A 26,221-nucleotide genomic window follows, 5' to 3' on the forward strand; every position below is an offset into this window, starting at 1 on the left:
TGTCTTTAGTATATCTACCCCATTGTATTCTGACAGCAGGACCCGGAACTTTCAGAGTACACTGATCAGCATCTGCAGCCTATTGGCCTCAACTTATCGGCTATAACTGCTGATCAGCAAAAGTTTTCTAACTTGTCTGCTTGACTGATTAGGGACTGCCAAACAGGGATTACCACATAATGATCGAAATTTGGCCAATCCCTGCTTGAACTCTTCTATCCCTTCTGTGGTTGGCCCTGTCAGAATCACCCGGCTTGACAAAAGTCAAATTTTCAATCAATTTTTGTTGATAGAGCTGGATGCAAAATCCACAGCAGAACAGATGCACATGCAGGCACTGTTGGGGTATTCTGACAGCCATGAGTGCCAGCTGTCAGAATACAATAGCTAGCATTGCAGATATGTCCATCCATTCTGTGAAGTGTGAATGGGGAAACTGAGCCCTTTCCTGTACAACAAATGAGAGAAATCTTAACAACTTAGCCAGCCAGCTTTAAGTTGTTTATATCAGAGCAATATACCCAAAGTACAGGTGACACTGAATTAAAATGTAATGTAATGTAACCATTTAGCACAGTGGCTAAATGGTTAGCACTTCTGCCTGTCAGCACTAGGGTCGTTGGTTCAAATCCCAACCACGGCACCACCTGCCTGGAGTTTGCATGTGCCTGTGTGGGTTTCCTCTGGGTACTCCGGTTTCCTCCTACACTCCAAAGACATGCTGGTAGGTGATTTGGATCCTGTCTAAACTGGCCCTAGTATGTGTATGTATGAATGTGAGTTAGGGACCTTAGATTGTACAACCCTTGAGGGTTAGGGACTGATGTGAATGTACAATATATATGTAAAGTGCTGTGTAAATTGACAGCGCTATATAAGTACCTGAAATAAATCAATAATACTATTATCATTTGCCTTAATAACTCAAATGAAAACACATTTCAGTGTGTATATTAATTGATGTATTACCTTGCTCTTCACAGTGGTCTTATACAGGTCCACAGATTATTATTTATGTTTCCATTAAATGGGCTTCTAAAAATAGAGTTTTTTAACAACATAATGTATATATTGAAGTTTAATATACTATTTGTGTCACAAAGAAAAAAACAAAGCCGTAAAAAGTGTTGTCTTGAGTATTTGACTAAAACTGTATTTCAGCAATAAATTAGTTAAAGGTTTGTCTAGCAAAAATGGCAGCTCATGATTAATGGCTGGGTCTTCCTTGGTTCTACAGCACTGAGGCCCCAGGTCTGATCTGACAAACATCCCCTTCGTCTACAGCCAATCAGCAGATGTAAGCACATAGGGCCTGTCAGGTTGACATATCATTTCTGCGACAGTGTCAGCGAGTATTAATGTTCAATTATGTGTCCTAGAAATAACCCTCGCCTTTATTCATTGTGTAACTGCACGCGTGGCACAGTGGTAATCCAAACGACAAGGGCAAAAATGCCCGCAATAACCAAGTAGCTCTGAGCTGACTTTCCAACATTGGGATGACATTGCCTTCCGGTCCTGAATTGAGGACTTTTATTTATCTTTATTTTGTTTTTTATTTAATTTTCATTCAGAGGGGCATGTTAGGGTCGCCCTGGAGACTTCCATGGACACCCTCCAATCTCCCCCTCATGTGTTTACATGTCAATATCTCTTACACTCCATCTCCCTATGGGATGCTATTTTCTATATCAGAAGCCATTATTAAAATGCATTGCCTTTGGGGTAAGGAATAAAGATACAGCGCATGTTCATTTACAACTATGTATACAATTAGTGACAAGCTCTGCGGTTGCAACCAACTTATTTACTAAGGCAGTTAAAGCATTAACAATAGCTTATTAGTGTTTAGGAAAGAATACAGGGAGTGGAAGTATAAAAAAAAGTTGCAGTATGCAATGTAGTTGGTATTTTTAAGGGGTCACAGCACCAAAATTGGTTCAGATTGCCATACACTAGAGGGCAGAATTACCCACTACCTTTCACCATCTCTCAGGAAGTCTGGTGAATTCATTATCCCACCATAATTTCCAGCTCTGTCCATTTGTAATGGAATTTCATTACTCTTGCTGCATTCACTATAATGTTAATATTATTAATAGAAAATAAATCTCATATAACGGCCATGACATGTTGGCATACCTAGAAAAATGGCAGCAACACAAATAGTGAATTCATACTGCTTCGATCCACCAAAAGGTGAAATATCAGTTCTTTAGCCAACAATAATACGTTAGAGCTAATTCACACCAGCTGCTGCGGTGCAGGTCGGCCGGTTTTGCTGCAATAAAGATGCACTGATATTTTTTTAGATCCAACTTTTTTTTTAATGAACTTTATTGAAATGTCACATAGACATTTCAATAAATTTAACAGCCGGCCGTGCAGTGCAAAGAAATCCACAGCACACAGGGCTTTTTTCCAGCTCACGCTACCCACTTATCTCTGCAGTGGTATAAACCAGGCACACCAGAGACAAGGTATTTTGACTTGTCATGTGGTGGGACTACGCTAAAATAGTCGCCCAACGCAGTCTTACTGCATCTGGTCTGAATATACCCTTAGTACTTTGATGGGTTAAGCAGGCCATACATAGATCGAAAATCAAATGGTCCAGCAGGGACAAGACAAATTTTGATTCATATATGAGCTAGCTTCTTGTACACAAGCTGATCTATAGAATGACTTGTATACAACCAGCCTTTCGGGTTTTCCCAAATGATCAGTGCCACCGACTATAGTCAGCAACCCTGATCATTGTATTCTGAGAGCAGGGGCAGTTCCCTGGTGGCAAAACATAAGAGAACTGAGGGAGTGATTCCCCCATGCACTTCAACTGTGTCCATGGAAGAATCTGCACTTTTTTTCCCATTCAACCCACTGATTGAATGAAATAAATGTATAATGTATCACCTGCCTTAACAACTAAATCTTTAGTGGATGCTAGAACCAGCCATAGATGGTTTGAATCTCAATGGGTTCAGCAGGGACTGGCTGGGATTAGATCCATCTATGGGCAGGTTGATTGTACCCAAGCTGATCCATCAATCGACTTGGGTATAACCAGCATGTTGGATTTCTAGCATGCGATTATTGCCAGTGGCTATAGCTGCTAGCAGCAATCACTGTGTTCTTCTGGAAGGGATGTTTCCCCATGGTTGCAGGATGGAAAATCACATAATCTATGGCCTGCCTAACAGTTAAACAGATGAAGTGATTTTCTTATCTGCAACCATGCAGTAGAAGCAAGAAAATCGCCTAATTCCACCATTGGCACAGTCAATGTTGATGGGAGAATTCATTTCCGCAGAGCCATTGTGTTCTCCCGGCAGAGGGGCGGGGGAGCATCCCAGTCGGGAGAACACAGGGATTACTGCTAGTGGTTATAACAGCCGCTAGTAATAATCACATCGATCAATCAACTTGGGTACATTTAGCCTGGCCAGCTGTACTATATATCACTGCATTTTGCAATTGGCCCTACAAAATAAGCCTGTCTATGTGTTTTTTTTTCTTGTTCTAATCTGGAGGAATCATTGAAAATTTATTCCTGCCACAGCCATTTTAAACTGTGATTGATTACTGTCTAACTGTCACTGCAGACAGTTAGGAAAATTGCAGAAGAATAGGTATCAACTCTAGAGATAACAGGATAGTACACAATCTTTGCTTGTTTTGGTAACCTTTTCACAGCATTGGTCCCTTGGGTTTAAATAACCGAAAGGCCATTCATTTATCCTTTTGTCTTCTGTTGTTTGTTTAGAGGTGAAACCAAACATCATCAATCTATTTTCTAGATAAATAAACTCACAAGTGTGGTTTCCTGAAAGATATATGCTGCTAATTATCACTTTATCTTACTCTATGATATACATGTCATCCGCACAGTCTAATGGGGTGCACAAAAATTCAGTCTCCTAAGGAAATTGAAATAATCAAAAGATCAAAATGGCAAATGGGCAGCACTCCTATTATTATATTCTGAAGGAAAAAAAACAGATTGAAAGTGACTTTAACCACACCTAGACAAACTTTCAACTTCAAGTTTTATTTAGCAATAAATATAAAGCTTCCCTAGATGCAGTTCATTTCTTTCTTTTTCTATATTTATTTTCTATCTTTTATTAAAATGTAAAGTATATTTGTAGTCAAAACGTTTTTTAGTTTTGGATAGTGTGGAAGGGTTATCCCTTCACTTCTTGTTTTGGGGTAAATGTTTTGCCAGAGATAAAATAAAATGCAAAAGGAAAACAGCCAACAATGGTTGGAGTTCTAGCCTTCCTCTACTTAGAGCGGAACTTTACATTCTCAAACAACATTAACTACTTCAATCATTATTTTGCTATCCTTAGTAAATAGATAGGTATATATATATATATATATATATATATATATATATATATATATATATATATTTACTTGTTTTAAACTTTTTTATTATTCTTCAGTTGCTTCCTGGTTTCTGGCCTAGGCCAAAATGATGTCATACACGCCAAGAGTCTTTTTATTTTTTCATTTGGAGCAGGGGAAGATGGGTTTTCCTAGCTAGGCACACCCTTCTGCCTGCATGCCTGGCCTATGAACAGATGGATTCCAGCAAGTAAATGCTATATGAATCATCTGCTCTTACTCAAGATGGCCATGGGCAGAAATGCTTGGGGGATGTTTTTTCAACATAATAAAGCATGGAGACATAGATGGATGGGTGCGTTTGGTCTCAATATTAAAAAGTAATTAAACAGCTTTTTTGGTTTGTGGTGCTCAGATGCAGTTAAAGTGTTAATAAACCCACAACAGTAAAATCAGTCTGTATATGCAGTAAATGCAGTAAAGAATGCTTAATATACTCACTGTGGAACCTGAGGGGTTAATCCTTTGCATTGTGTAAAAATACTGTTTGATCCTGACTTCTCTGATCTTCCCCTTCTTCCAGTGTCCCCCTCTTATCTCCTGATAAGGCATATTGTGTGGAGCCACTTTGCACATATTCAGTTTGGTGTGTATTGCTAGAGAGGATTTTTTGTTCCTGGGAGAGTGCATGTGATCAGCACAGGACCAATCAGCACTGTCCAGACAGAGGTCAGGGGTCCTGCATCCTTCTAGAGCAGAAAGAAAACTCCTGCTACAAGCTTTAACCAGTGCTCTGCTGAACACTGATAGAAGTCACAAGACTGCTCTAACTGCTGATGAGATTTAGCAGTTTATATTTACTAACATAATTGCATTTCCATGTTTTGTGTATGGTGGGAAATTAGATAGAGTGAATTCAGGGTCCTCGGTTTAGTAACACCTTAAGTTCTGCTTTAACTACTAAAGCATTTTTACTTTTTGTCTCTGTTGCTTTTGGAGACTTTCTATAATTTCCCGTTCAATGAAAAGGTTGTCCCTAGGACAGGAAGTGAGTCCTGAACAGCAGTAAAACCTTAACAGGCGTGTTAATCCTTCCCTATGATACTCAAAAATACAAAAAAGGTTATACACCTGGGACTGGTTTAGTCTGGATATCAGGGAACTCTAGCTATAATCTGGGCCAGAATATGTAATCATGTCCAGAATAATTCAACAAAATGGTCAACACCATGATGTGATCAAGACCATGTGAACTACAATACACTTCTGCCATCTTTAAAGACATACAGTCACTAATACAAACCTAATTCATTTATTCTTAGTGTATCTGTAGTACCAACATTAAAGTATAACAAAAGGCAAAACTTTTTTTTAGCTGTGGATAGAGTGGAGAGAGATTAGAATGCCTGACAGGTTTTAATTGCTGTCAGTGCCCCCATTAAGGAGATTTACCCTACTTGTCCTGTTTACCATTATCATCAAAAGTGAAAGTTAAAAAAAAAAACAAATTTTGGGTTGTCCACAGAAAAGTAATAGAGGGGAAGTTTTCCAATGGGGAAACTAGTTCTGGTGACCTGGGGGTCCCCAAGGAATTCCTCTAATTTGCGGGGATGTTCTCTCACTTCCTGTTTTGGTTATGGGACAGGAAGTAAAAGCAAATCTCCCAAACGGGGCACAGATGGCAAAAAATACACAAACAGGGGTTAAAACCCTCCTTTACTCTATCCAGAATGAAGAAAAAAGTTTAGCCCATAGTTCTACTTTAAATCGCACTTGACAGAGTACATACAGTAGGTTCACATTAGCTCTTACATCACTAAGATTCCAACAATCTAATGTTCCTACAACTTTAGTAGGATTCATTTTTAGTAGGAGGGAGTGTGGCACCTCCCCTTTCTAAAGAGGTTTTCCACAGTAAAGAGGGAACAATGTTTGGAACTTCTTATTGCATTATCATAGATAACCTTTAGATTATTTTCCCCAGATTCCAACAACATTTTTGGTGGGTTTTTTTCATAGGAAAAGGATACTACTATTATTTACAAAACGACAACTAAAGGAGGGATCCTATAATGCACTGTTATTATGTTAAAGAGCACTGCTAAAAGCAGGATCCTTCTATATTACTACACAGATTAGTCTGAAGCCAGGGCCATTTATTATTATTATTATAACACAGTATTTATATAGCGCCAAAAGGTTTGCTCATCGCTGTACATTACAGTGGGGGACAGTACATGAGACAATACAGTAACAAAACAATACACGAGGGGTTTGAGGGCTTTTATACTTTGAAATCTAAAATTCACAATAGACAAAGCTGATAATGTTGTTTTTTATGTCCAATGAGCAGGCTGGATAAAGGTTAAGATGTGAATAGAAAGTGTTCTGCTGAACTAGGAAACAGATGTATCACATGCCTGACTGTGCAGTGTGGACGAGGTGTGTAAATCATGTGACTTGCTGCACAGAGTTACATAAAATGTGTTAGCTCTGACTACATATTCGCATGCATTTCAACTGTGTATTTAACTCTTGTGTAGTGTTCCAGCTTACATTTACATTTTTATTAGAATGTTTTATATTTCAATATCATACAATAATTTTAAAATAGTAGACTATAATACAAATAAAAAAGTAAAAGTAAAAAAGTATTTGCTAGCAACAATGTTTTTTTTTAATAAAATAGAGTTGTGTCATTAGAGTTCAGTATGCCTGTTTTAGAGACATAAAACATTTCAAGAATACTTCCTGTGGATGTCATTACATTCCAGAACTCCTTTCCCCCATCAAGATGACTTCCAAAGTTAAACTTCTTGCCCTGAATCCCAGGGGGCTGTCATTCTTGTAATTGATGATGTTTTCAAGACTAGGTGGAAGTTTGGGGGGGACATTAGGTCTCAATAAAGCAGAGAATGAGTGATGTGACTTGGCTATGCTTTTATCCATGAGTTCCACTACTTCAAGAGTGCAGATACTGCATTCTCAAAACAGAAGGCTTTAACACATCTCTGCTGCCTTACAGACTGAAATAAGGAATGTAGTCCTAAATTAAAAAAAAACTGAGGACAGAGATATGCCTAGCTGCTGACACTTGCAAATATTTTCCCAGGTCACTATTACTAGAGAGCTAAGAATAATTACAGCAGGAGGACCTAAGCACACAGCAACCCAAACTGGATTATAGTAAGATTTTTGCACTTATCATAAAATCTTGCTCTTAAAGTCCATTGAGACCCACAGGAATGTAGTAATTCTTAGACATTTGGGTTCTACTGCTGCCTTCAGAAGGTTTGAACACTAGAAAACAAAAAACATTAATGCTACAGAATCTGCACCAGCAGAAGCTGGGAGCCAAGCAACCCCTGATAGGTGGGGAAATACACTCACCGGCCACTTTATTAGGTACACCTGTTCAATTGCTTGGTAACACGAATTGCTAATCAGCCAATCACATGGCAGCAACGCAATGCATTTAGGCATCTAGATGTGGTGAAGACGATTTGCAGAAGTTCAAGCCGAGCATCAGAATGGGGAAGAAAGGGAATTTAAGAAACGTTGAAAGTGGCATGGTTGTTGGTGCCAGGCAGGCTGGTCTGGGTGTTTAAAAAAAAACTGCTGCTCTACTGGGATTTCCACACAAAACCATCTCTAGGGTTTACAGAGCATGGTCCAAAAAAGAGGAAATATCCAGTGAGTGGCAGTTGTGTGGACAAAAATGCCTTGGTGATGTCAGAGGTCAGAGGAGCTCAAATAACTCATGTCAATATGGACCAAAATCTCTGAGGCATGTTTTCAACACCTTGTAAATCTATGCCACAAAGAATTAAGGCAGCTCTGAAGGCAAAAGGGGGTCCAACCTGGTACTAGCAAGCTGTACCTAATAAAGTGGCCGGTGAGTGCATATCTACCTAGTAAGATAAGGCCAGCAGCAAAATGGTCTACAAATGGAGGCTATGCCTAAAATAGATCCCTAAGGGAAAACTGGACAATATGTCCAGAAGGACAGACTAGTCAGTCTAAAGATGACAAAAGTTCTAGGCCTTAAACTTACGACCCTAGGGATCAAGGAAGAAAGGTTCTGAAAAGGAGCAGGAATGTTTGGGAAAGAAATCAAATCTCAAAGGAGAATTGTCTAGCAAAATACCTCAAAAGGGGACAGAAAAGACCTTAAGAGTTAGAGACAACTCCCCAAAAAAGGAATGCAAAAAAAAACCCGCACCAAAGTAGAAAGGAATGGGAAGACAACCATTCCACACTGATGCAGCAACACCAGAAAACAGGAGTATGAGCAGACTTGTTCATAAGTACAACTGGCGATGTCACTGGAATTGAAAAGGGAAAAACAACCCTGCAGTCCCTGTCTACCTTATCCAGGACAGAGGATTACAAGTCCACTGGCTCACCTCAATTCAGGGAAGCATCCCGGATTAAAGGGTAGGAACCTTAGCCAAATTGAGGATTTAAACAGGGAAGATAATTTGAGGAACTCCCCCTAAAGGCTGCAAATCAGCAACAGTAGGAGGGCCTGACTCCAAAGATCAGATCCCACGAAGACCCCCGAATGCATACTATCTCCTATGGTGAGACTATGCAGCAGAGTTGCAGTGTGAGTGTTCTGCAAACAATCCAATGGAACACTGAGTCCTCCAAAGATATTTTCTTTTTGTTGTGCAAGAGATAAAGGATACCCAAATGCACCAATGTCTGTCCCCACAATGGAGACTACAGGATGGAGATGCTCAGAGGGCAAAACAGTGCCTCTAAATGGAACCATGAGGTTGAGTGTAATATCCTCATTATCATTCTGTGTAGGGATTAGGTCACTTACCCTGTCATGAGGGAAGTCTCAAGATTTCTCAGAGGTAAAGGACTTACAGCACCAAAGTGATGACCAACAGCATCCAGGTCAAGGGACCTACAGCAGAATCCCCTAAAGAAGCAGGCACTGACTGCTTTGGGGACCTGGTTTTAATACTCAGGCATGAGGAAAGCCCTGAGACAGAAGTCCGCCCATGCTGGAAGAAAGAAAAAAACCCATATAACCTAGAGACTGGAGATTAATACAAGGGGCTGTTAGAACTATAGGGAAAGCCTGCATGACTCAGCCCTAGTCCAGGCTTCATACCATGGGAAATACTAAAAAAGACCAAAGGCCAATAAGAGGTGATGTAAAGAGGGTGCATCTTGAATACTAGTGCACTGTGATAAAGGGTGGTAAAAACATTAAAGCAATGTACTCATGTAAACCTCGAATACTCATCATTCACTTTTTTACCAACCAAACTTAAAAAGAAGAATGTAACATTTATTATTATTATTATTATTATTATACAGGATTTATCTAGCGCCAACAGTTTGCTCAAAGCTTTACAATATACATTTGAAAAAGCAGGAACTTTTCCAAGGACATTCACTTCCAGGGAAACAGGGACTATTCCTGTAAATTGGAGTGAACAGCTTAGTAAATCTAGTGCAACCCAATGTGCCCAATGGACAACAATGGAACCAAGACTACTTGGTTTTATAGAACAGAAATACCAACTTCAAGCCTGCCACTGGCTAGCACAGGTAAAATTAAACTTCAGGCAGCCATAAAAATTAGTCCTGCATTTCATTTAGTCCTGTATTGTACATGATAACACTGGAGAAGGGGCAGACATACGATTGGCACAGAGAAGAGGCTTTATGGGACCCTCTGTATGGCTGGGAGGAAGCCTACAGGAGGAATAAGGTGAGTATTCCTCTGCATTAAACCTCCCTAGTTATTTTTAATAGCTGACTGGAGTTCAGCTTTAAATTCAATTACCTTGTTCTAAATATCTTTTAAAATTAGTTCTGCTAAATTTTAACTTTTTTACAATAAACCTCCTTTTAACACCTCTGATGGCATTTTTTAATTTGCCAGCATATTTTCTTTTTCTATGCGTAAATATGATGCTGACTGATGTTACATATTTATATTGTAATTCTGACAGCAGTTGCAGCATTAATTATCAATTCAAACTCGATTTAATAACAAAAAAAAGTCGGCTCCCTGCCAAGTCTGTGAGAGCACAGCATGTCTTACCCAGGTTGCCATGGGTGACTAGTGAGCTGGCATCCTGGGGATCCAGCACAGAACAGCCACTGACTAATGACTTCTAGATTCCAAATGACCTTTGATCCTTAATGGTCCAGACAAAACAGATGACCTAGTTAAAAAAGGCACCATGGTCCTGCAAGATTATAGTTAACATAACAAATAAAACTGGCAAGACTTATAGGGAATGCCAAATGTTTAATGTCTTTTACCCTAGACAACATAATAGTTACCATAATGTAGAAAGTCCTTATTGTCCCAAATGGAATCAAAGCCCGACACAGGCAAAGAAGCAGAACACATCACAGAAGTTATGTAAAAATTGTTTTTTAAATGTATATATATTAAAGGATTTCACAGAAATTTCAAGGTTATAACAAAAGCCGAAAAGGGTCACAATGTCTTTTCGTCTATTCTAGCCAAAAATGTTTCTGTTGTTTGGATGGTGTGGGAATAAATTAGAACCCCTGTTGGGCTTTTGCTGCTATTCAGGTCTTCTTCTCATTTACTGCAACTGCGACAACAGTTTCATCAGACAGGATGTGCTTTTTTTTTAGTAGCATAAGGGAAAGTGAGAACCTCTGTTGACTTATCATTGTCATCTGTTTCCTTGTTACAGATTTTTGCTTACTTTCTGTTCTTATAATATATTGGAATTTCTACATTTTTGGATATTAATAGCATTCATACGGTATTTGTTTTAGATTTTTGGCGCTTTAGGACTCATTGACACTGTGGGGGAGATTTACTAAAGCTGATGCGCTCAGAATCTGTTGCAGTTGTGCATGGTAGCCAATCAGCTTCTAATTTCAGCTTGTTCAATTAAGCTTTTGGCATTAAAACCTGGAAGCTGATTGGTTTTCATGTAGAGTTGCACCAGATTTTGCACATTCCAGTTTTAGTAAATCAACCCCTATGTCCATTGAGCTGCATTGATCTACACTGATCACTGCAGGCTCAATTCAAAGATAAATGGAAAGCAATTATTTTCTGTGTGCCCTGTTCACACCATACATATACAGTGGTGTGTTTGCATTTTTTGTGTAGTGCAACACACATCAGCTATCAACATGCTGCAGTGCATAGAGTTGTTGTTCACACGCCGCCATTGCATTTTTGGTTTTGGGTTTAATGCGGCTTTAAGGAATTTATATGCTCTGTTTACATAAGACATTGTCCTGTATTATTATACTAGTTATTATATCATTATGAAGCATAATGAGAATAAAGTATACTATGCCACAGCAACCAATCAGACCAGACTAAAATGCTGAAAGCTGGAATCTAATTAGTTCATGTCGCTGACTGACCTTTCACTAGGTTGAATAAAAGTCAAGCTACTCTAAAAGATGACATGTGGCGATGGTTCTAGGGTGACTGCTAGTGTAAAGTGGTATTTTCTTGTGTTGAAAACTGCAGCTGTCCACATTGGCAGTCACTCAGTAGGAACTGTTTCCAACTATTCAGAATTGTGTGCCATTTCTGATATTGGATATCTTGAACCATTTGAAAAAAGAAGGGCTACACAGAAGGAAACCTGACATGGTGGGCACCCCAGGGTGGGCTGTCTGCATGGCAATAAAAACCTTCTTCACTGAATATTATCAACATAGTGATGAAGTTGGACATGGGGGAATGACAAAGTTCTGTCATCACTCAGGTCACTCATTCTTGCCAGGCCTCTTTGGCTGAGTCTCCTCAAGCACCCTGCACATATACAGAAATCTGGTCATGATAAATTATAATCTGTCTTGCTGTATCACAGACTCTGCCAGAATTATACTCCAGTGTTCGTGACTAAGGCTCCCTCTGATCACGAGAACAGCTTTACAAAATAATGAAATTCCAGCAAGTATGAAGAAACAGGAGGGGAAAAAAATCACTGAATTACAATAAGAGCATGTGACCAGACTATTTGTCTATTAATTTTCTGCCTGTTGATAATCTGGATTCAGCTCACATGATAGAGGATTTTGGAAATCAAACAGCTATTTCTACAAAGAAACGTAATGAAAAGCATTTCTATTGTTATCACAACATATCAGACCAGGCTCCATGGGGGAGCTGTTTACCCAGACATTGTTCAGTGGTTTCTTAAATGGCTTGCTCATGTCATGGTAACAAATAACCACACAGGGCTCCACCTGTAACATCCTAAAGCAGAGTATACAGGCATTGAAATTCAGTCCTTTCAGCAGGAACTGGCCCAATTTGGATGTGTGTGTTCCCCTCTCTGTTCAGTAGAATCTAGTCTAACAACTGGCTTCTGTTGAACAGTAATGCTGGAAAACCTGCATTCTATCAGCCGCTACAGCGCTGATCTGTGTACTCTGACTCGGGGGAGTCCCCGTCGTCATAAAACAATTGCACATCAGCAATTGCATCCACATCACTTGTGTAGCTGGTCATAGATGGGTAGGATTTCGAACAAAAATTCTTAGCAAAAGAATGTTCGAAGAAAGTTGTTTGTATTTTTAATCATTAGTGGGTCAAATCAATATTTGTGTTCAACCTCACTGATGAAAAAATTAAAAGGAACTCAACGGAAAATTTTTCTTGAATGAAAGAATTTCTAACAGTGTATGTGGTTTATATTCTCTAAATTCCATTCATTCCAAAAGCAAATGTTAAGAGCAAACAAAATCTTTTAAACGACATTCAAATGTTCTGAGAATTTTCATACCAATTTTACTAAAAGTCTTTTACTAAGAATTTTTATTCGAAATTCTATCCTTTTATGGCCAGCTGAAATGTTTAGGTTAAAAATGCATTATGGTTGCCCTATGTGTTTATAATTTACCTTGATAAATTTAAATTTGGGGATTTCTATAATACAAGTAATCATTTCTGTAAATCTAGCTCAAAGTTAAAGACATACACTCAGAAAGCTAATGATACACTACAATTAAATAATAAGGCAGTTTGAGACTATTTACATTCTATCACAGCATTTGTAAAAAGATTACTGCATTTGGACAGCTGCAGTAATTTGGAATTTCAGTAGAACCACAAGTTATAACTTGGCTATCCAAGGCACCTGTGCTTCCCAATGTCAGCAGACCACTAACTGGCCAAGATAATTATAATGGCACATCTACGTGACCATCAGGCAGTTATTGTTGGAGCCGAAGTCCAGTCAGGTAGGTAGCACAATCTCTCTGTGTGGGGGGCCCTCAAGGTCTAAGTCAAAGATCTTAGTTTGATTATTTTATCTAATATCTTATGTGGCTATGAAAAAATAACCTATTAGGGCTAGCTGGCTAGCTTTAATAATGCTTTTAGGATGTTTCTGATGTAGGAAAATTAGGTTTGATTTCCCTTGCTTGTTACAAGAATTACAATTCCATCCAGCACCCCAATAGCAATGAAATTAGCACCCCAGTAGCAATGAAATTCCACTAAATTCTCTAAAGGCTCCATTAGAGTAATGTCAACACTTGGAGGACTATGTGACATTTCCATTAATTAATTTATTTCTAACAATGGAAAGCAGAGTAAAGGAAGTATGCTTCTACACCTGATGTCATTACAAAAAAGGGGGAAAATAACATGGAAGGAGTGGCATAAGTTTTGGTAATGATATTGATATTATTTCTGAAAAAAATAATTCTTCATTATATATAACACTAATACAGTGCAGTACTGGTCCAGTGTGTGTTACATTTTGAACTCTCGTAAAGCAGCACACCTAAAAAATGGGAATACAATGGGTATTTTTCTTATATAAAACTATGTTTTACTTTTTAAAGGAAACCAGAGGAAATATGTAGACGGCCATTTCTCACCTTCTGAAAATGCTTGCTGGCTTCAATATTTTCTGGGTCACTGATCAAGTATGCAGATTAGAAAGTCAAAGTAAAGTCAGAATTCCTGATCTACATACTTGTTCCAGCTCAGCAATCCATAAAGTATTTAAGACACTGAATCAGAATGAGAGCCAGAGAACTAGCATTTCATCAGAAAGAGGTCAGCAATGACAGTTTCTTTATTTCCTTTTTTACAAATCTCCTTTAATATTGTTTTGGTGGTGTGTCTCTTTAAAATTTCTCAGCGTTTTATTTATTTTTTTTAAGAAACAAATGATACAAAATGAAAATAGCAACTGCCAACTGACACACATGGGACGCCTTCTGTTCAGAAGCTGGATAAAATAGTGATTTACTGTAATTTGTGTACACAACAAGAGCCTTGAGGATTTCAGCAATGTGATGTCAGTGAGTTGTCTTCACATTTGTCCACCATCAGCACAGGAATCCTTAACTGCAACCTCTGTACAAAGGGTGCGGAAAGGCCATTTTGTTACCTCAACCATAATTTCGGCATAAATAAGCAACTCACTTCGCTAAGACTCTGCAACATCATTGTGGAAATTTAGACAACATTTCAACTTTTAGGGTGGCAGTGCTCTATGAGTAAATAATGACTACCGTTGATGTTGCTTGGAGTAGCCTCCCAACAGACAGCCTTCTATCTGTAGATGAGTTACATCTAACATTCCCCTCAAGAATAAAGAAAGCAGCTTTCTTGATCTTAAAATTACAATTTTCAGCTATTTTATTAGAGAGAAGAGCAGTTTTAAGAGAATATGACTTTTAACCAGGAGTAAATGGAAATGCACCAGTTAGCTAACAAAGTTTTTCTCTGGCAAATAAGTTTTTCTTATTAGTTCTGGATACAGAAGAGAATGGTTAGAACCTCTCTCTCTTTTTTTTTCTTTTGACATCCCATTGGGGAGACTTCCCTTCACTTCCAGTCCTAAAGACACAACAGGAAGTAAGATTCTTGTATGAGCTACTGTTGGTAGTAGCCATTTTGTGCCTCCATTTCTTTTTTTCAAGATACTGGACCCAAAGTAAAAGGAAATCTCTCTAAAGTGAGGGGAAAAAGTCTTCATAGACAGCTGTCAACTGAACAGTTGTGTTTATTGAAGGCTTTCCCCTCATCTCTTGTTTTAGATATAACTGGCAATTGTGCATTTTCTTACTTTTTGCCGGCAAGACAAATACAGAGGGTGACTCTGACAACTGGAGCATAGGCAACCACATCTGGCAGAGGTTCAAACCCTTCCCTTCTCCATTCAAAACTAAAGACTAACAAATTTTTGCAAATTATTCTGTTAATGATTTTATATGCACATGCGGTTGTTAGTGTAGGCACTATGCTGTGCTGAGAACTCCCAACATTCTGCTATACAGTTTTAAATACAATACCTTAACACCATTTATTATTATTATACAGGATTTATATCGCGCCAATAGTTTGCTCAGTGCTTTACAATAAATATAAAGGGAGACAATACAGCAACAATACAGTTCAATACAAGAGGGATAGGAGGGTCCTGCTCCTTGGAGCTTACAATCTAGGAATACAACACCTTAACACCATTTATTTTGCAGTACAGTCTACTTTGCAATAAGAACATGACTGTATTGTTTCAATCAGCTTCCAACACTGGGATGCTGCTTCATTTGTGAAATACTGGCTTTAGGGTTCACATTTCATGTTTAGCATGGCTTCTTAGCAATTATTTTATTAAATATGTCCAATGAGCTATGAAAACATGGTGATCTCAGATCTATGCTGTTGCTACCTCTCAGGGTTGTTGGCTACATTCCTGTAAACATAATCAGAAAAAAGATTGCCTTCATTTTTGGCCATATTTTCCTGGGACTGTTTTATGATTGATGAAAAAGTGAGACCGTTGACTCAGGGTAATCAAATTCCCATTTTCATTTGAAGGTTAAAATCTGTTAGACTGATCAGTGCAACTATTAAGCTCTATTTTACATTGCTCGTGTATTCATAAATCAGGTCCTGTAGTGTTTACCCTGAATTGTAGGCCCAAATGTGTTACATTTATTCCTCAATCACCAAATAGAGTTATTCGTGTGAAAAACCCATTGTGTTTTGAAGCATTCTTCTTCAGTGGTGAAATATACAAGTTATAATTAAAAAGTTTGAATATTTTAGATATTTTCTCTACCCTCTGAAGAAGAATACTTTGAAACGCGTTGAGTTTTCCACAAGAATATCGTTATATGTCTTGGAGGATATATTAGCATTTTGACATTTGATGGAACAGAGAGTATCCTCTTGTATGGGGAATGTGTAATACTTGTCAGCCTTGATTTTTTTGTAGTGTTTAAAAAAAAATTTGCACAATAAAAATTGAAGGTTTTTTATCTAATTTACAGCCTGTGTCAGAAACATTTGTAAATATTGGTGCCTAAAATGTCCCATTGCAAAAAGGTAGCTCTTAAATATTGTTATCAACTGGGATGTTGGCACAAGTTCCACCATGTTTTTTTAAATCTTTACACAGGGTGGATACAAGACCAGTCTCTCTGCACAAGGAGAGAGAGCTGCAGTGACTGGTCTTTATTACAAGTAACTCAAAATGTTGGATTATTGCACAGATCTGGCAGAAACACACAGGGGGGAAATTTACTAATACTGGAGCACTCAGAATTTGGTGCAGCTGTGCATTGTAGCCAATCAGCTTCTAACTTCAAGTTGTTCAATTAAGCTTTGGCAATAAAACCTGGAATCTGATTGGTTTCTTTGCAGAGTTGCACCAGATTTTATTCTCTCCAGTTTTAGTAAATCTCCCGCACTGCTGAGCCCAGCATTGAAATTAAACATGCCTCTTTTATTTAGACAGTATTTCTTTAGCCCAGGTTTTAGCTTTAATCACAGCACACTACCACAGTTAATTATTTTTCTGAGTTGCAATATTGCAGAATAATTCTTGGCCTGCACGCTGAACCAGTTCAGAAGCATTAATACTTAAATGGTTCGTATGTGCCACATCTGTCATTCTGTCCCAGAGTCTATGAGCCACAACCAAGACTGTGTGAGCCTATTGATTTCCCTTGCATTTATTTTAATTTACTTAACCATTGAGAAATACATGAGAACATAAAGGGTAACTGTCCATTACCACCTTGTACGCAAGCACTGTTTTTCTTCCGATCCCAGTTAATATTTCCCAAGAAATACAATTTGTTTGCCGTGTACAAATGAATTATAAAAGGCCTCACACCTGTTTTTGCTTGCTAACTGGTGCACTGAGGTATTCTATAATGTACTTAAAGATTGAATACATATGAAGGCCTTATTACATCTGTGTGCAAAGGGTGGTAAATTAGGCCCTAATTACATTAACAGGGAGGCTGGCTTCCCAGCTTAAATTTTACATGAGCTCTCAATATAAATCCAAAGGCACTGCTGTGGTTTCTTTACGAGCGAGTGATTATAGTAACTTCCTATGTGGTCACTAAATATTCTGTTTACAAATAAACTGAGAAGCTTTGAGCCAACTTGCCTGGGTAATAATCCGTTATTTTATCTCTCCTGGTTTTTTTTTTCTATTTTTTTTTTAACAGACCCTTGCCACACAAGTGAGGCAGCAACAATCAGGAGGCCCGGTTTCAACTAATTACTCTATCACATAATTTCACAAATTGCCTTTTCACAGGGGAGCCAAGTGCAAAACAGGCTCACAGTGGGATTTCAGACAGCAGCTTTCATTTACTACTCATTTCTTGTTAAATTAAACAAGAAAGAAGTGGAGAAAAAAAAAAAGAAGGCTTGCAAATGAGGCGGGCAATTGTAGATCATAATCATACCGTTCAGACAAAGGACTCTGCGACACTGTGTATCTTAAAGGTTGTCTGGAATATCCCAACTCTTGGAGGCTTTTGTGAGTAAGGTGAGAAAAACATGCACTTTCTCTGAATGTTGTTCAGACTCGAGAGCTAAAATAACCGTTGAAGTGCTTAAGTGATTTTCTTGAAAAGGAAAAAGTAAAAAGAATAAAAATTGCTCTGCTGCTTTACTGCTAACATGCTGATGGGATATTCCAGGGTGCTTGAGAAAAAATATTACCTAAGGCCAAGTCTTATGGAAAGACATCATTTGGTTTTACATCAGCCCTATAAATCTCTGGATGTTAAGGAATCTGGTAAGGGATCGTAATCACAACCAAGATGTCAGTGCACCCAGGCCATCTAAGCATTCCGACACTTAGAGGTTGATTTATTAAACTGGAGCATGCAAAATCTGGTGCAGCTGTGCATGGTAGCCAATCAGCTTCTAACTTGACCTTAATTAAGCTTTGGCCATAAAGCCTGAAAGCTGATTAGATTCTATGCAGAGATGCACCAGATTTTGCACTCTCCAGCTTCAGTAAACCAACCTCTTTGTATCCCAGCATTATTTATCACAGTGCGTAAAGGCATACCATAGGGTCCCAATGCATGGACCCAGGCCTTGGTGTGTCAGAGGTATCTCTATATACTTCTCTGGGTGCAGTATCTTGAAAAAAAGAGATGGAGGTACGAAATGGCTGGTACCAACAGCAGCTCATACAAGAATCTTCAAACTTCAGATTTTAGGAACCAAGGTACTGTGAAGCATGTATTTTATACAAACATCCCATCCCTCCATGAACTTTTATGTGCTACAGTTAAGCAGATTTTTGTATACCTTTGATTACTGATAGACAAGGCATGTTACCGATCCAGCCATTTTCAGCTGATTGGGTGGCAATCTCATGTTTGTGCCTATAGATTGCATAACCAACTTTTGTTCCCTTTTCCCCACTATTAATTTAAACTTGCAAACTTGACTCAAAGCTATGTTCCAAATATATATATATATATATATATATACCCCATATAAGCTGTATTTTTAGGGATTTAAATAAGCTGATACAATTTATCTCTCTGCACAGCAAGAATTTCTATTTAGGGGTCTATTTGTACATTTTTTCACACAAGATTCAAGCAGCTTTCACTGAGGATTCACACATTTTCCCAAATTAGGTGTCTGTTTATGACACACAGAATAGCTGCGATTCAGAGGATCACAGCTATTCTCTGGTCATTCACAGTTTATGACACCCAGGAGAATATGTTCAGCCCTTCTCTGGAGATCTGTGTTCTCCCTCCAGATTCTCCAGCCCAGAGCTGGAGAATCGGAGGGACCGCAAACTAAGCAGAGCTAATTTACCTCTGCTTAGTAAACTGATTTTTTACTGTAATCTCGCGAGTTTTCCAGCGTTTGTAGACCGTTCTCCAGCGTTTGGAGACCGCTCTCCCTTCGTTTGGAGAACTGATCTACATATGCTTCATAAACGGCATTCACAGGAGAACTGTGTTCTCCGAGAATGCCGGAGAACTGAGCAGCGATCTATTACTGCTGGTTCATAAACGGACACCTAAATACAATTAGACAACTGAGTGAATCACGGGTGAAAGTTGTGTAACTTTTGTGTGAAAATATTTATACAAAGACCCCAAAGTATGGCACAATAAACCTGTAATGCATACAAATTGTCAATGTCAAAAACCACTGTAGAGATAAAAATAATGTTATGTAAAAGACAGACAAATAGTTTTGTGCATAATTCTTTTTGTTCTACGGAATCTATGTTGGAATTAGTAAATGACCCTTATCTTCTGGTAACTGAGATTGCCTGAGGTTTGCTAACAAACATTTGAACTTTTTTATTGCAAGATAAAAAAATGGTTCAGCTTGAGCTGTTATAAAACTGATGCTCATAAAAATGTTATATCAGATTGCTTTAACACATTTTAAACCCTGGCCCTTGCTTTATTCCAGGACTAAACTGCATGAACTTTAGTGTGAGAAGAATGTTAGTTCAAATGTGTTTGTAATTACGCAAAGCCTTATGGTATTATCATGACGTTGTTCCTGCTTAGCTAGATTGATTTTAACAGTGATTTGTGAACGCCATTCTATATTTAGAAATGTGGAGTTTTCCTGCTGGGCATCTCTCTACTCATCTTTGCCCATCCTACTATCTATCTGTGTATCTATCTATCTATGTATCTGTTAGTCAGCCAGCAATATTATATGCTGTTTGGAAATATGTAAAAAGAGACACCATATAATGCTTCATGATTTGACAACATATTTAACTATAAAAAAAATAATTCTGAGGACCATCTTTTTGAGTTTAGTCTATTTTAGAAAAAATAAATTCCCACTCATCTGCAATATAACTACAGACCATAGTCTATACATTAACTACATATCACAGGAAATTGAGTAATTACATTAGGTTTGGTTTATGTGCGTATCATCTAAGTCCTGACACCCTAAGTAAAAATAGGCAGCCTGTAAATATGGCTTATTGCCCTAGAGTTGAAGCACAGGCATCCTAATATTCACCAGATTTGGCAACTCAAAGAAATGGACAAAAATGACCAATCTACACCTTTCACACCCAAGCCAATCTTTGAGGTTCATAATGGGATCAGTGGTGGGGCTACAAAAGAGGTCAGATCGGTATGGTCAAAGCTTTCATACATAGACCATATTGGAAAGTGTATAAAACTTTAGGACAAAGGCAACAAACATCCCAACCATTTGATAATCAAATGTATGTCTCACAGCCACAGAAATGAAAATCAACAATAATGTGAGAACCTAGCCCATGCATGATTTGATACTTCAGAGAAACAATACCTGCAGCATCATAAGGGATTTGATGTTGTGGCTCTTGGTTCAATGAAGAACCAACTCCCCCATCTAGAGTAACAGAACCTCTCCTGGAGCGAGCAATCCGAAACATCAGGAGCAGAACTCTCTATTCTGTGCTCATGTTCTCAAACTATTAAAAAAATTATTAATCTGCACAAACTGTAGAAAAATTTATAAATCAGTCCCCAATCAACTTTAATATAAGTTAAACTGGTTTCAATAGTGATATTTTTACTCACTTTTATCACACAATATTTGAATCTGATGATAGATGCTTTGTATATAAATATGAACTTGTTTTTGTGCATGTGTGGAAATGATTATACGGACTGAATGCTAAAAGGGAATGTCAGCCAAAGACCCTAACAATGTAAATATATGAAGAGTCTATAAAATTCTCAGGTCCCTGCAACAGTTTAAAGTGTACATGAAAGCATTAGTTACTATGGCAAGTCACCGCAGAATGCGTCTGTACTGGGAACCATTTCTCCTGAAATAATCTGCAGAAAATTATCAAAGGGTTTCCTTATGGCTTTGGAAAAAGGATCCTGAAAATAATAAAACATAATGTGGCATGACATGAAAGTGCCCCGATTTGCATTTTGCATGGTTTTATCATACTAAGTTGAAAATCAGGTAGTGTCAATTAAGGGCTCTGCATAATGTATAGTTATTTGAAACTCTCCCCTGATCGACTAACTAATAGTGACAAATGGGGAGAGAATTTCATGGCAGTTAGTGCTTCTAAGAAGACCTGAAGTTAACCTCTCAGGGCATTAACTAGCAGGAAATGAGCAACCTGAAGGTCGCTATTGCGATCAGAACATTTTCAGAGGGATTTTAAAGGTTTATTCTGTGCTTACAGTAGACTTCACATTGCTCTTTTCTTAAACCATTAACAAATTAATTTGTAAATGTTAAAAAAAAAAACTATGGAAACAGTCTTGCTGGGATGAATATATAAAAAGTGGTGGAAGGTCTTAAATACTCACGTTTCCCAGGGAAAAAGAAAGCACTCGGTACGAATCAGAGTTAGTTTGGCTGATCATTCCCTTCAGCAGGTATCATGCGGCTTTATGTGAAGGCCAACAGACTCTAGGACATGTGAACCGCACTTTCTCCAGGTATTTTATTCTTTTTATTACTCTATATTTAGCAAGACTGTTAAGATTTAAATTAAGATCTAAGTTTCTGCATTGGCCCATGTTAGGTGTTACTACAATCTAACTTTGCTTTTCTGATACTGTGTTAAAATGAGTAAATCTTATCTAGACTAGTTACAAAATAAATAATCTGAGTGCTACTTTTTGATACAACACTGTGTGCCCATGATCATAGTGCTGTAACTTCTACAATGCAGTCCTGCACTTGCACCTAGTACAGGAGGATACAAAAATTTAACTACACTCCTAGGGGAGGTAGCAAGGGGCTACTAACAGCACCCACAAGGCTTTCTACAGCTTTAAAAAATAGTATAGCTCTCAGGTTTCTCTGTTGTGTTTGGTGCACTGGTGGCATTAAATGAAAAACAAAAAAACAGAAAACATGCTGCTTATAGTAATACCTTTTGATTTTATTAATGCATTTACTTAGTCTGCTATAATGATTCAATATGGCTAGCGACAAAAGGTGTGGGGTTTGCACAAAATGCCTCCATTGCTTATGACTAGGAAGCACAAAATCTAAATCCGACTTTACATACAAAGGTTGATAAATTAGGAAAATCAGTATTAATCTGTTAATTATCATGAAAACACCTCCTGTGGCAAACCAATGTATAATGATCATCTACATTAGTGCAAGTTGTCGACTTACTAACAATCGCATTGTCCCTAAACAGTCATAGGTATGGTCATATGATGGGATTAAACAGCTGGATCTGCTCATTTAGGAACTATATTTCAGCATATTTTACTGAAATTAAAACTGCCGTAAACACTGTTACAAAATCAGGGAACGTGCATCAAAAGGCCCTAATGATAACTGAACAAATACTTAAATTCAGTTTTACAGCAGCCACGTATCTCTAAACCTATTTTATTCAAAGGTATATCTTCAACATCAATGCTTTAGCCCAGAGGTCTCCAAACTTTCTAAGCAAAGGGCCAGTTGTCTGTCATTCAGGCTTTAGGGGGGCTGGACTGTGGTCAGTGGGAGTATAAAATATCCCAGCATCAGTACCCCATCATTGATTCTATTGGGAGGAATAGTGCCCCACTGTTGATATCAAAGAGAAGGATAGTGCTCCATTGATTATGTCCGTAGAAGGAATGGTGCTCCATCATTGGTATCAGTTGGTGGAATAGTGCCCAAGGGCCAGATAAAGGCAAGCAAAGAGCCACATCTGGCCCGCGGGCCGCAGTTTGGAGACCACTGCTTTAGACCATTTATAGTCAGTTTCCCTGAGGTAGCTTATACTCTAATGTCTCTGGCAAAGTCATACACATTGTGTTTGGCTAGCTGGGGAGATGAAACCCATATAAACTAGAGGAGAACATATAAATAGTTCAAAAAGCTAGGGCCAGTGTCAACAGGCTTCCATGGGCAAATGCAATGTGCTTTTGATATGGGTTTCAGATGCTTCTGCTCATTTAGAATTTATTGCAACTGCATTCGACCTGCAGTTGACCTCCCTCTGACCTACTTTAAACTGCTTTTGAATTTCCATAGACTTGTATGGGAAGAGAAGCAGTCCTGAAGTGAACAAAAGCCAGTCAACACTGGTCCCTAAAATGCAGATGGGTTACTAACAGTGAGGGTTTTCCCCAATGCCCTAGAGGAGCACAGCTGCATTCATTAGCACAAACTGACTGACGTGTAAATGTGTGAAGAGAGCGGACATACATGCACTGTTAAAGGGTCTTGAGGTTCAGAACTGAAAACCACTGGACTGACCTAATACCATTGGAAATGTTAGGATGATTTTGTTCTCCAGGCAAAAGGAATGTCCAAATATTTCATAGAAGTGGCTATTTCATTCGTAGTGTTTCCAGTATGAGAGAAACTATATTATTCCATTATCTTTAGCAATGCTCAAATTATGATATTACTATTCCTGGGCAATGAACAGACAACATAAATGATGAGTATTCACCCTCCAGGCAACTCCTTAGTATAAGATGAACTGGCATGAGACACTAGTCTGTTTACATATAGCTCCTATAATTACCAAGTTAGATAATGATGTATACGAGAGATTAGAAAAGATGCATATATGAATAGAAACATTTGTGTACTTCAGCAATGTCGCAGAGACCACAATCTACGTGTGAATTGGGAATACCTGTACATAGAATGAACCACTCCGAACCTATTCAGACAATGAACTATGTTTTACTAGTCTCTGGAGAGCACACAGGAAGAAATTATTACACATTGTTGATTTCCTTTGGATGTAGGAAATGAGCGACATAACTCTCACTATGAACTTAAGTAAACATTTATCTAGTGATAGTAATGCAAATAAGCATAGGGATTTTTATTACATGTGTTTAACTTCAGATTTATTATTATCATATAGCAAATTTTACCATGGATCTTTATCTGACGAAGGGATGCATTACAAAGCAAACAGAGCCTAGATTTGTTCATGTATTAAAGGATGCCTTTCAAGCTTTCAGGAATGGAACATTTTCTTTATAAGTGAGTTGTACCTCACAATGTTCATTCCGTTTCCACTTTTTACCAATACTCTGCATAAATCACTGATGTCACTAGTTCTCTGTGTGAACATTGGCTGTGTCTGGTTTTGATGTATTCAGATGATGGCGCTGTAAATTAATTTGCCTTGGAGGCAAGTATGACACTAAACTGAGTACATTCATTTAAACTCTAGTTCTCCTTAAAGTTTCAGACATAGAATACACAGAGGTCCATGCACAAAGATATTCTGGTCCACCACCAGTGTTTATTAATGTTGCTCTGCATATATTTGTGACCTATTGCCATGCTTCCAACTAGAGAGACTTGCAAAGTATATTATCTTGTCTTCAAAATTTGTCTGTTTTTTGTTACATTTTACCATTCACTAACCATTCATTCCAGCTGCACCTTCGGTGTCATCACCAGCCCCCCTACATTACTTCCTTTAATCTTAGCCTCACCAAGAGATCTAATTTATGTCTATATCCCTTTGACAGCTGTCAAGTGTCCTTTTTAGGGTTTTGTCTTACTTTTTCTTTACATAAAAAGAGACATGTTTATTCTAGTGCTTCAGTGATTCTACAGGAATTTTTTAAAAATAACAAACATGTCATACTGTTATACTTACCTGCTCTGAGCAATGGTTTTGCACAGAGTAGCCTCGATCTTCTTTTTTTAAGCACTCATGGCTCCTCCCACCTGCCAAGTGCCCCAGTAGCAAGCCTCTTGCTTAGGTGGCACTCAAGCAGGCTCTCTCCTGAGCTGCTGCTCTGTGTGTCTTTTCACACAAAAGAGCGGCTCAGCCCTGCTCCCTGCTCTCTTCTCATTGGCAAACTGGCTGTGATTGACAGCAGCAGAAGCCAATGGCTCCTGCTGCTGTGTGAGCCAATGAGGAGACTGAAACTCGGGAATAACGCTTCTCTCATGCACATCACTGGATCCAGATGGGGCTCAAGTAAGTATAAGAGGGGCTTGGGGGGAATGTTGCACCTTGAAGGTTTTTTTACCTTCATGCATATAATGTGGGAGCATGGTGTGGATACTTTGTATGTCACTTTATACAGGATAACATGGATGAGAATATAAACTAGGACTCCTGGAGAAAGCACATTATCAGGGGTTTATTGGTAAGGATCAGCCCCGGTTCACACTGCTGCAACTTACAATACATAAAGTTGAAGGACAAGTCAAAACACTTTCATTTCAATGGGTGTCATCTTAATCAATGCGACTCACATTACAGCAACAAAAAAAGGTACCAGGATTACTACTTTTCTGTAACTTTGGTGCGACTTGAGTGTCATAGACTCCAATGTTAAATCACAAAAGTGGCTAACAAGTTGCAAGGGAGTTGCAAGCAGGTTTTATGACTTTGGGGTTGCAGCAATGTGAACTGAGCCTGAATGTGCACTTAGAACACCGCCTCAAGCAATCTCAGAGTTTTGTTGTACCTTAGTATATTGTTCATGATTTGTAGCCATAGCTCCTGTCCTCCTACCTCTTGAGAAAGTCTAGGCTTAACAGCCCCCTTGACATGCATTGTGACATTCTATCCTGTCATTGCAAAAGTGTAGATGATTTAGAGATTGGACCATTGCTCTGGGACTGAGAACATGAAATAGTGGGAAGCATAAATGG

At 38.4% G+C, this 26,221-nt stretch overlaps 1 protein-coding gene across 2 annotated transcripts in view; it reads right to left on the reverse strand.

The window, feature by feature from the left end:
* LOC149442236 (homeobox protein Meis1) overlaps positions 1–26,221 on the reverse strand; it is a 192,235-nt gene that overhangs the window by 62,343 nt on the left and 103,671 nt on the right. The gene's annotated exons all lie outside the window — the stretch shown is intronic.

This window comes from Staurois parvus, unplaced genomic scaffold (assembly GCF_062004578.1).
Source record: "Staurois parvus isolate SC_StPar_1 unplaced genomic scaffold, SC_StPar_1.0 ptg000898l, whole genome shotgun sequence".
Lineage (NCBI taxonomy): Eukaryota > Metazoa > Chordata > Amphibia > Anura > Ranidae > Staurois > Staurois parvus.